Here is a 12,603-nt window from a genome sequence, read left to right on the forward strand (position 1 = left end):
TTAAAAACATAATATTTCTTAAACATAGCTGGTCTGATCCTCAGTTGAGAAAGAACCCTTTTGTTCGATTCCCAACCATAAACCTGGCCTTTACATAAAACTTTTTAAAATATTTCATACCTGAAAACATAACTGAACTAATACTAGGTTGAAAGAGGGAACCCTTTTGTCCAACTCTCATTATAACCTAGGCTAAGGTGTGAACCCTTTTGCCAGCACTTATTCACTAATCTTCATATGAGGGAGAGACCCTTTTGCTCAGCTCTCCATGTTGATCTTCTCTTGAAGGAGAGACTCTTTTGCTCAGCCCTCTATCCTAAACCTTTATACTTGACATACGTGCACATATAGCTAACCTGGATCCTGACATCAAGAAACATAACTAAAACTAAGCTCAGATACCTTCTCATGGTACTTCAATATTGAGCTACTCGTACATTTATGAGAAAATACTTTTATAGAAAGGCTTACTGAAAACATGGTGTCATAGATATAGCATTCATGAGAACTTTGCTCCTAACGCATGCTCATAAACATTAAAAGCTCATTAATTGAATTCGTACTTTTTATAACCTAGATGCATCGAGCTCTTCATAACTTTTAAGTAAATAATTCCATTAACAAACTTATTGAAGTCATGTATCATAGCACATTACTAACACATGTCTCAACTCACCTAGTACATCACTACTTTAAACATATGTTAGAAATTCTCTCTTTAAAACTAGCATGTGTTGCCATTCTTTCTAAACTTGGTTTGCTTAGAAAACTTGCTTTAGAATAAGCTAGCACGAGAGTAAATTTTAATTAAAATATTCAAAACATTTATAAAACGTTTATAGTCACTCACAGCCTTGGTCAATCCTCCTAGGGTTGATAAGCTTCTTCTATTGATGTCAACCCTGAGAACATAACAACATATTTTAGTTACTAGCTATGATCTCCCTTTTGAGACTAACCTTCATACTTAAACTCATAATCTTCTTCACATAATGACCTTACCTTCCAGCACCAACCCTCATAGGCATTGAACACTTAGAATATTTTTAGAAGTCAGGCTTGGCTAGGCGGCAATCTTCACACATCACCACCGCATACCATGCTTCAAACATATAGCCTAGGCGTTCTTTCAGTCACAACTCAATGCACGAACTACTCCTATACATTCAAGTCTTCAGTAAATGCCCACACACCCTAGTGCATGGCCCAATGTATAGGCTAACCCTTGCACCAATCGCCCAACTCGATGCACATCAACATATACACCTTCCCTTGGTGTCTAAGACACCTATGATTGCCTACACAGCCCCACGCATAGCCCCGACGCACGTTGAGGCTTGCTTCTGTTTGAACGCATGCGTTCAACCTCGAGCTGTTACTTTGTTCAACTCAAGAAACTACTTGCTTGTTCAAAGAATTCCACATTCAAAGTATAATTTAAATAACTCCATTTATAGACCTTTTCTCAAGAATTTTCCTTCTACAAACTTGCTAAAAAATGTCTTAAGATACTTACCTCAAAATTTGAGCTTAGAATTTTTCGTAGTTTGTTCGAAATCTTTAAAATTCTAGCACTGGCCCTGGATTACCTAAGAGCTTAACATTCTTGTACTTTATTCAAATTTAAAGCAAGTTCCTAATGGTTTCTTCTTCTGATAGCTCTCCACCATCAACTAGACTTCTTTAGCTTTCAGATGGCTTTAGAATCTCTTCAAATGCTTGAGTAGTTTGCTCAAAACAACTTTTTTAAGTCAACTTTCCCCTTTTATACTTGAATCTACCAGCCATTCATCCTCAATAGGTTGCCACAACAACCACTTAGTGAACTAATTTCACTAAACCGACACAACTGGCCTTCCTAAACGGTGCTTAAGGCTGATCGTTCATGCAAACTCGATGCTTGATGGCATTTGCTTGATTCTCAATGACATTTACTCGATAGTTTTTGGTAATTACTCGATGGTACTCGATGCTCGATCCCTTCCTTGCTCACGCATGCCCTTTACTCGATGCTCATGCATACTCGGTGCACGATCCTTTCCTCCCTCATGCATACTCGAGGCACGATCCTTTCCTTATTCATGCATGACTTTTACGCGATGTTCGACCACCATTTTCATGGCCAACACTTAGCCAAAATTTCTTCTTCATTTTATTATCCTTTACCCATCTCCCTACAATTCCACCTTAACTCAAATATTAAACCTGTCATTTTACTAATCTAAACATAAACATATTTAAATAGAGAAAGTAGGATCCGGGTTTCACAGTTTGTTCTAAAAATAAGTAATTTGTTAATATGTAAAAATTTTATTTAATTATTTTTATATATTGAATTAAAGTTAATAACTCAACTTCAATTTATATTATATAAATTTTCTTCCAAAGTGCTAAACAATTATTTTTAGGGGTTGTTGTCTAATAAATTAACCAAAACAGTCATTAAATAAAAATAAAAATATGTAAAAATTATTGTATCATAAGTAAAAATTGAAGGAACAATGAAGTTCCATTGCGAAAGCGGGGATCACCCCAATTTTTATTTTTTCACATAATCGAGAATTTTACGAAACCAAAATATAATTATGCATTAACACGAAAATTTACAACATGCTTGAGAAGGAAAAAAAAAATATAATTAAGGTTAGAGAAGACTTACCCTTGAATAATCAAAGCCTTCACAAAATCCACTCTAAAAAATGATCAACCACGAACGATAATCCAAGAAGGGCACCACCACAAGTGAGACCTCTGTATTCTCTGTAGAGGCTGAGAATCACAGGAGGTGTGACCTTTGTGATTTTGAAAGAGGGAGAGAGATTGAGAGGAGAAGAGAAGTCTTTGGTCAATTACAAAGAGATGGTAAAAATCATATAATTGTCTTGTTCTTTCACCATTCTTCTGTGAAGAAGAATATCTCACAAAAAAAAAATCCCTGATCAAGCAAGAGAGAATTAAGGGGAGGGAAGTTATTTCCCCCCTGTCAAATTAAAATTAAATTATTATATATATATATGTTGGGTTTTATGTTCTAAAAACTCGCAGTTTGTAAAACAATAAACATTTCCTATAATCAATATACTTGTTATTGATTTCATAAATTGGTCTAAATCCAATAAACTAAGACTCACGACTATTGTATAAGTACTTGAACTTTATGTGGAGACATAAGAGTATATCAGGTTCAAGTAAATAGTCAAAATGATCTATGGTACATGAATAAGGTTGGGTACCTTATTCTGATAACACTATTGGATGCGGCCTACTCTGTAGTTGTTACAAAGAGTTATAAAGTGCTAATGATCCTAATCTGTACATGTTATGACATGAGGAGTGGGGGCGTCCTATACAATGAGTTTGCATAAGATCAGGACCAAGAAATAAGTCACTCTTACTTTATAACACTGTTTACTGTATAAGACTGACTATTTCACCTAGATGACCTAGGTCACTCGATCTTAATCCTGAGCTAACTATGAACTCCTATTTATTCGGGATTGTCTTTAGATTTGCATAAGTGAGAGTTGACTCAACATCGCCGGCTCGATAAGACTCCTATTTCAGGGGTAAGACCGAATAGATAGTTGGGGACATAGGGTGCAAGATGAAGTTCACGCCTACCCAATTTAGGGATTGGAGAAATGTTGTTCTCTCAAGTACTGAATCCAGATTTTGAACAAAGGGCCCCACCCTCTAACTGGGCTGAGAGAGTTTGGTTTAGTGATTGGATCGCAAACCAGTTGTTCATTAGAGGATCAGTAGGGACTTGAGGAATATGATGTAATATCGAGGTAAAACAGATATTTGATCCAGCCGCTATTACGAACAACCTGTGAAGAGTCGACTTACTGATTACGATTAAATCATGTGAACATAACATATCTACAGTGAGGGGAGTGCAACTATGGGCTTTAGTGGAGTGACCCATTAGTTAACGAATGAGGATTAATCTGGTCTAATGAGTTTAGCCAATTAATCTCAAATCGTTGGAGCTCATGATCTGTAGGTCTGCGAGGTCCCTATTAGCTCGTAACGGACTAGCTCTAGAATAGTGTGATAAGTTAATTTGAATCATTCAAATTAGAATTAAGGAAAACAGTAATTATATGAGATACAATTACATGTTTAATTTAAGAATTAAACGATATAGGAGAATTTATATATTTAAATATGATTTAAATATATAAAGATGAATATTTGTTAAAATTAATTTAATATTTGATATTAAGTTTTATTTAATAATTAATTTATGAAATTAATTAATTTTTCATTTTTTTAAAATCAAAATAGATTTTTTAAAATCAATTTTTGATTTTATGATAAAATTAGAAAATTAGAAAACAAAACACTAAAATGGAAAATATTGATTTTCCATTATCCATTTCTTCACTTGCTCACACATGAAGCATTCTCTTGACATTATCTTCTCCAAGCATGAGCTGCAACTCATGCAACTCTCTCCTTTGCATGTTGATGTGTAATATAGTGAAGAGATTGGAGTGAAAATCGGGCATGCAATCTATAGAGAATTTTAGAGAAATTTCAGTTTGAAGAAAGGTTCTTCAACAAGGTTGTTGCAGTGAGCTTTTCTCCTTCATCCCTTGAATCAAGCTTGTTTTGAGTCACACAACTCAATCTAGAGCACTGAGAGAATAGTGGGGAAGATCTTGAGGTGATCTACAACAAGATTTAGAGAAGATAGCAACTGGAGAATGAGTTTTGAAGAAGTTCTACAAGAGGTATGTCTTGAAACTCACTTGTTTTCTGCAAGAACATGCTGTATATTTTGCCAAGATTGGTGAATTTGAATGCTTAGATGATCATTGTTGCTGATACAATCCTACAATATATATAATAATAACTAACTTATTATTTATGTATATAACTATATGTTATGTCATATATAACACATAACCTATAGTTTTTATATTGTATCAAATACAATATAATTTACAGTTTTAATTCTCTCATCAATGCATGATATTTAATATAAATCTTATTTTATACTAAATTTAATTATATGAATCCAATTCACATAATTAATATTTGAATCATATTCAAATATTTACTTTCTCTTAAATAAACTTTATATTATGTATCAAATACATCATATTAATTATATCATATATAATTAAGTTGAATTAATTATATCACATATAGTTATTAATTCTCTCGTTTAATCTGAACAATTTAAATTAGTCTAAAATTGATTATCATAAATCCTCGTTAAGCTACAAAAGGAATTTTATAGACATGTAGATGGAAACTACTTCAATAATTAATTAAACTCCTTTACTTAAATTAGTCAATTTAGTATATGGGTTTTCAAAAATAGGTTTAAAAAGTCCATCAACAAATAAATTCATTAAATTTAAATAGAGAAATTACTAAATAGCTTATGTGACCAGATGACTTGGCAAAGAAAAATATATTTTAAATATTTTCCTCCCCTCTCTTCTTTCGCCACTTTTGTTCTTTCTCCTTCATCTCCATTGCCGAAATTTCGAAAGAACTAAAAAGGTTCCAACTTCGCACAACCACACTCATTTTCCATAAAGAAAATTAGACTTGACTCCACCATGTCTTCCTTGTGAGCCCCAAAGGTTGCACCTGTCTCAAAGGTTTGGGCGATAGGAAAATCTGTTTTATAATCACGTGGTCTGTTCTGTTCATTTATTTTTTTGCTCATAAAATTGTTTTGGGTTTGTGCAATTTTTTTAAAACTTTAGTTTATGGGGTTTAAACTCAGTCAAGCACAGTTTTAAACTCAGGGTGCAATTTTTTTTATCTAAGACACGTTTACGGAGTTTCAGTGTTCTAATTTCAGATTGTTTTCCTTCAATCAAGCACTTCTGTCTTAACCTTGTATGGTTTTGTGCTATTGTCCCTCTTTCTAGCTGCACTTTAAGCTAATTTTCTGTATGGAAAATTGGTGTAGTTAGGAGAAGTTGGGTTTCTTAAGTTCTCTCTAAAGATTGAAGGGATGGAGGAGAAAGGACAAGAGAAGGGAGAGAGGGAAAAAGAGGAAAGAGGAGAGAGGGGGGAAATATTAAAGATATATATTATTTTTCAAGTCATCTTGCTACCTAAACTATTTAGTAATTATTTTATTTATAACAAATTTATTTATTGAGAGACATTTTAAATCGGATCTTTTATTTGAATACTTTTTAGAAAAATATGATTGTTTTAAAACTAATTAGAGATTTGGGGTAGTTTTGTTTGTTCGAGGCTAGATGTCGATGGTTGAGAATTCGACGAAGGTGGATGTCGAGGGTTGAGAACTCGACGACGCTTTGCTTGGAGACTTGTCGAATGTTGAACATTCGACCTACATAAGTCGAAAGTTCAACCCTCGACAAGCTGAGTCGTCCTATCATCTGCCGCTGCTGCGCTGCTGACCGAATATGGGCAGCTTTAATAAGTCTGTCATGCTGTCGTGCCTCCCCAACCACCGCTTTTAATTTCAACTCCCATGGGTCGAGTGGTCGTGCCTCCCCAACCACCGCTTTTAATTTCAACTCCGCATGGGTCGATGTTCAACACTCGACCTATGTGTTTTTAAACAACCCCAACCATTCTCAGATCACATTTCGTCTTTGCCTTTGCATCTCATTTCCGAAATCCTCTGCCTTCTTCCTCTACAATCCCTCTCCTCTCATTTTTAACTCACTGCTTTCCTTTCATTTTCCTTCTTCTATTAGTCCCTCTCCTCCATTTTTTAACTCACTGTGTTCTATTTCCATTTCTATTCTTCTATTCGTTTGATAACAAATTGTTCCCACACTTCTCCTTTGATCACAAACTATACTGGTTCGTTACTTTACTAAAATTTTATTTTTTTAAGAATAATTATAAATTTTATTTTTGTTCTTATATTATTATTTTTTTATAGATTCTTTTTTTTTTTTTTTTAATTTTTTGTAGTTGTTGCTAGATAACAAATAACAGAAAAAATGGTGAACCGTTGTCACTTTGAAGGAAAAAAAAGAATTATCGTCGAATTTGTGAGTTGAACCTATAACTTTTATATTATTGTAGTTTTTGTTTTAATATTATTTATGCTAAATATATCATTTTTATTCCTTATATTGATGTCTACCATGATAATGTTAATTTTTAATATTATTTTTTAATTGAAGATCAATAAGTAATTTTATTTTTTTGTCCTTTTTTTTAATGATATTCTATATTTTAGTATTGTTTTTAGTTAATAAGTTTTAGTATAGTTTAAAAAGTATAGTTTATTGTTTATGTTTAAAAAGTTGATATTTATAGTTTAATACAAATTATTGTGATAGTATACAAGTTTAGTATAGTTTTGGAAAGTTTAGTTATTCTTATGATATTTGATTTCTTTAGTATTAACTTCGGTTTTATAGTGTTTAAAATGTTTTAGTTTATTGTTATGTTTATAGTTTAAACGTTTTAGTGTTTTAGTTTAATATAAAAATATTGTATTTTTTTAATACATTTTTACGATATTGATTTTTCTAGTATTAACTTTGAAAATATAGTTTAAAATAGTTTGAAAAAGTTTTTTAATTTAATTTTTTATTTGTATTAAATTTGAAAAAATTAGTTTTTAAATTACCTCATTGTAATTTGAAAGTTTAATTTGTTGTTCTGTTTAAAAATTTATAAAAAGTTTAATTTATTATTATGTTTAAAAAGTTGATGTTCATAAAACTTAAAAAATTGATGTTTATAAATTATAAAGTTTAATATTTTTAGTTTAATACAAAATTATTGTGATTTTTTAATATACTTATAAAAAGTATAATACAAAATTATTGTGCATGGGATCAATAAGGTTTATGCCATTCCTATTTCGAATGCATAAACTATGAACTTGATGTTCTCAATCGTAATGCCATTACCAAATTTAGTGCATTTGTATGTAAATGTAAATAGGATACGGGTGGATATAAACTTGAATACATTATTTAGCTAGTTTGAAAGATCCAACTGAACGTATTGATCTTGATTCGGAGTCAGTTGCATCGCCATGTGATAATGAAGATATGGCGGCTAACAACCTGTATAGAGACTTCAGAACTGAACGAATGATGAATTTGAAGAGTTGGATTTCGATGGTCGTGAACATGAGATACTTTCAGATACATTCAATGATTTGGATATGAATGTACTGGATAGCATTCGAGAACATGACCCAATTGTAGCCCTGTGGACGTTGACAATACTCAATTGTATAAAGGGATGATTTGTCAAGACAAATAAATGCTACAATACGCGGTCAAATGTTTTGCAATAAAATGTCACGCACCATATGAGGTTGTTGAATCGACACCGACGATTTGGACAATTCGGTGTAAGAAATGGGAGGAAGGTTGCAAGTGGAGACTTTGTGCAATAAAGAAAAAATCGCATGGTTTGTTTGAAACACTAAGTACGATGAGCAACATACATGTTTTTATTCAGAACTAAGTCAAAGTTATGTGCAATTTGATTCATCAACGATTGCACTAGAGTTCTATGATGCCGTAAGAGAAAAACCATCTATCAGTGTGACACAACTGCAGTTCGACATCAAATTAAAGTTTATGTATCATGTTCCTTACCATAGGGTATGGGAGGTCAAAAGAAAAGCGTTGGCTAAAGTGTTCGGTGATTGGGATGAGTCTTACAAATTGTTACCCAGGTGGTTGTATATGGTTAAACAAACCAATCCCAGAGCAATTGTAGAGTAGAGAATGAAAGAAACGCTTACTGAAGGCCATGTTATCCCAACTTATGTATTTTGGGCATTTGGTCCTTGTATAGAAGACTTTAATAAGTGTCGGCCAATAATTCAGATAGATGGTACACACTTGTACGACAAATATAGAGGAAAATTGCTGATTGCTACATCAATTGACTCGAACGACCATCTTCTTCCATTTGCATTTGTCGTTGCTGATGAAGAGTCCGCAGACTCATGAGGATGGTTCCTGAAACACCTGTGAGAAATTGTAACACATGAAGAGGCTGGTATAATCGCAGTAGTGAACAATACAGCAAATGGTTGGAAGGGACCAAAATGTCACCATCGTTTCTACTTACGACATATCGTCAGCAATTTTAATAAAAAGTACAGATTTAATTCATTGAAAAATTATGTTTATCGTGCCGGGTGTCAGTTTCAAATTTGAAAGTTCAATAAAGCAATTGAATGTATCAAAGGAATAAATCGAAGTTGTAGTTTTTTTGACAACATTAGTTTAGAGCAATGGACTCAAGCACATAATGAAGGATTCAGATATGGGTGAATGACGACAAATCTATCAGAGTGCATAAATGGAGTCCTCAAATGAGCTCGGATGTTGCCTATAAATGCTCTGAACATTCTTCAAATGCGTGAATTATTTCGCGAAAAGAATAGAAGAAATAAGGGATGCATTGGAGTGTCAAGATAAATACACCCGATAATAATAATAATAATAGTAATATTATATATATATATGTGTTACCAACAATTTATTTCAAGCATATTTTATAATGCTAAGTGGAGTAAAAATCCAGGTACGCACACGAGAAAATAAATAAATGGGCTGCAAGATCTAGTAAATATGAATACAATCATACGATCGGTATGAAGGTGTGTTTCATGTGAAGATCGACGTCATAGTCTCAATGCCAAAGGAGGAAACATTCAAATATTGAGGCTAAACAGGTCCGAGCGGTACTGTTCATGTAACAAGTGGCAAGCATTCGGTATTCCATGCTCGTATTTTATGGCCGTTTGCTCACATTTTCACATGAACTACGAAGACTTTATCGAGGACTACTATAAATTGTCAACGTATGCTGAATGTTACTCTCCTCAATTTCAACCTATACTGCATGAAGATTACTAGATCATGCACCCTAATATGTCCGTCTTACATCTTAATCGATCGTTGTTGAGAGAAACCTGGTAGACCGAAAAGTTCACAGTTATCACAATGAGATGGATTGGACAGAACCAGCCACTTGACAACGATGTGGATTTTGTAATCAATTGGGCCATTATCGAAGGAAGTGTCATTCGTTACTAAGACGGACTCCAGATAGTTAGGGATTGAAAAATAAATATTTTTTTATTATATATTCATTTCATTGTATATTCAATTTTTTATTATAATTTATTGTATATTCAAATTTTTTATAATAATTTATTGTATATTCAATTTTTTTATTGTAATCTATAAAGTTATACATTATTCTTTTAATTGAGAAATAAACACTTCTTTTATCATGTATATTTAATTAAGTGTAGATACTTTTATTATATATTCAATTTTTTTATTATAATTTATAAAGTTGTACATTATTATTTTAATTAAGTTAATTAAGTTGTACATTGTTCTTCTAATTGAAAAATAATATTTTTTTAAATTGAGAAATAAATATATTTCTTTAATTGAGAAATAAATATAATTTTTTTCCTTTCAGATCATGGCTTTAAACCCAGGACCTGTTGATCCCGATGTTTTGTACGACCAGTCCATTCATCGATCATCTGTTGTATGGCGAGATCGTACCACTGGAGAAATGTCTTGCAGTCGTCGAGAGGCAGTTCTCCAGTGCACTATCCCACTCCACCCTCGAATACTACCGCTACTGCGCACGTCTGGATTATATGGGGTTGTCAGATTGAGATTTATTCAGTTGGACTGACATCTGATCACAACCTTGGTCGAGAGATGGAAGCTTGAGACACATATATTTTATATGTCTGTTGGAGAGTGCACTATCACTCTACAAGACATAGAAGTGTTGTTGGGGTTACCTATCGACGGTGAGCCGGTCACCAGAGTGATGTATGATGACTGGTCACAAGTTTGTCAATTGTACCTCGGTGTAACCCCACCTGCCGACAAAATTAAATGATCGAGTTAAGTTTGATATGGTTAGGAACACAATTTCGTGAGCTCAAAGATGATGTAGACGAGGAAACCGTCATAAGATATGCTCGAGCATATATACTACAAATGATGGGTGGAAGTCTGTTTTCCGACAAATCAAGTCATTTTATTTGCTTCATGTTCCTGCCACTATTAGCTAACCTTTATGATGCGGGGCGGTATTCGTGGGGTGGAGCATGTTTGGCATGGTCGTATAGACAATTATGCAAAGCAATAAGACCTGAGGTTCGAGAGATAGCTGAACCTCTCATACTTTTGAACTATGGGCTTGAGATCGATTTCCACAATAGCTCCACAGCTACAACATGTTAATGACACTTAGTTAGCTGGACGAGCCTACGGTTCTCGGTATGTTGTTTTAATTCAATTTAATTTTTGTATCACTGATCTAGTTAATTTAGATTCTAAATTATAAATTTAAAAATTTAGGTGGAGAGACAAATTTTGTGTGACTAGGACAGCCACACATGTAGTCAGCCAGTATAAATACATGTTTGATCTGCTTCAACCTGATCAGGTACATTACACTGAACCTAATTGATTATTTTATACATATTTTTATTGTATCTGTCTTTAATGTTCTCCAATATAATATTTTGTGTTTCAGGTTATTTGGGAGCCGTACAAAATTATTATGCATACTTTGCCCAATTTTTGTACGAATGGTCAAAACATATGGCGGACGATGAGTCCTCTCATATGTTTTCACATTGGTGAGTGACATCTTTCTGATAGGTGATGAGACAATTCGGTTTTCAGCAGGATGTTCCATCGCCTTGTAATACCGAACCCCTACTGCATGATATTGACTTAAGGACTGGAGATTGGTCCGAAAAAGTTGCACCTTTGGTAGTGCGATGGCACCATCGTGCAAGGTTTATTGCAGTGAGAATTTCTATTGAACCGTTTGACAGGGATGTCACTCAAGACTATATTCATTGGTACAATAATATCACAAGGCGCTACGTCACTCGTCCGGGAGCAGCTGTGGGTCATCTGGTAAATGAATGAATATTATATAATTATTTTTAATTTAAATTTAATTTAAATATTATCTAATTGTTTTATAATTCACAGAGATCGAACAACAGTAGACTCCGTGATGTAGCGAATGATTCGAACCAGGTTCTTGCTATATGTAGTGACAACCAAAGCTATATGGAGAAGATACATTATATGTACGATATACCTATTGTTTCTCCATCAGCTCTTAGATGTAGAGGATCTATACGGGAAGAGGATGAGTTTGATGAGCTTGCCCATAATGTGGAAGAGTTGTTCCTCTGATGCAGACACATAGTCAAACTGATTATGTTAGTCCGATGATGATGATGCTAGCATTTGGTTCAGGACATTATGACTCAGAGGCTGGTCCTTCGTCTTCATACGTGTATAGACATGATCGAGGTCGTGGAGAGTATAATGGATATTTATATCATGAAGCATCTGCAGAGGTACTAGAGCAACATCAAGAAGAACCATAACAACCTCAAATTCGAAGTCGACCACAACAACTAACTCGAAATCGACGATGTCTTCCTTGTGGGACACATTGATTTTTGTAATTATTTTTATATAAATGAGATATTTTAATTTACACTTTTTATTTTTATTTTTATGAGATATTATTTTTTTTAGAGTTTAAATAAAATAATAAAATATTTTTAAAAATTATTTTTATAAAATAGAAAATTAA

Source organism: Benincasa hispida, chromosome 1 (genome assembly GCF_009727055.1).
Source record: "Benincasa hispida cultivar B227 chromosome 1, ASM972705v1, whole genome shotgun sequence".
NCBI lineage: Eukaryota > Viridiplantae > Streptophyta > Magnoliopsida > Cucurbitales > Cucurbitaceae > Benincasa > Benincasa hispida.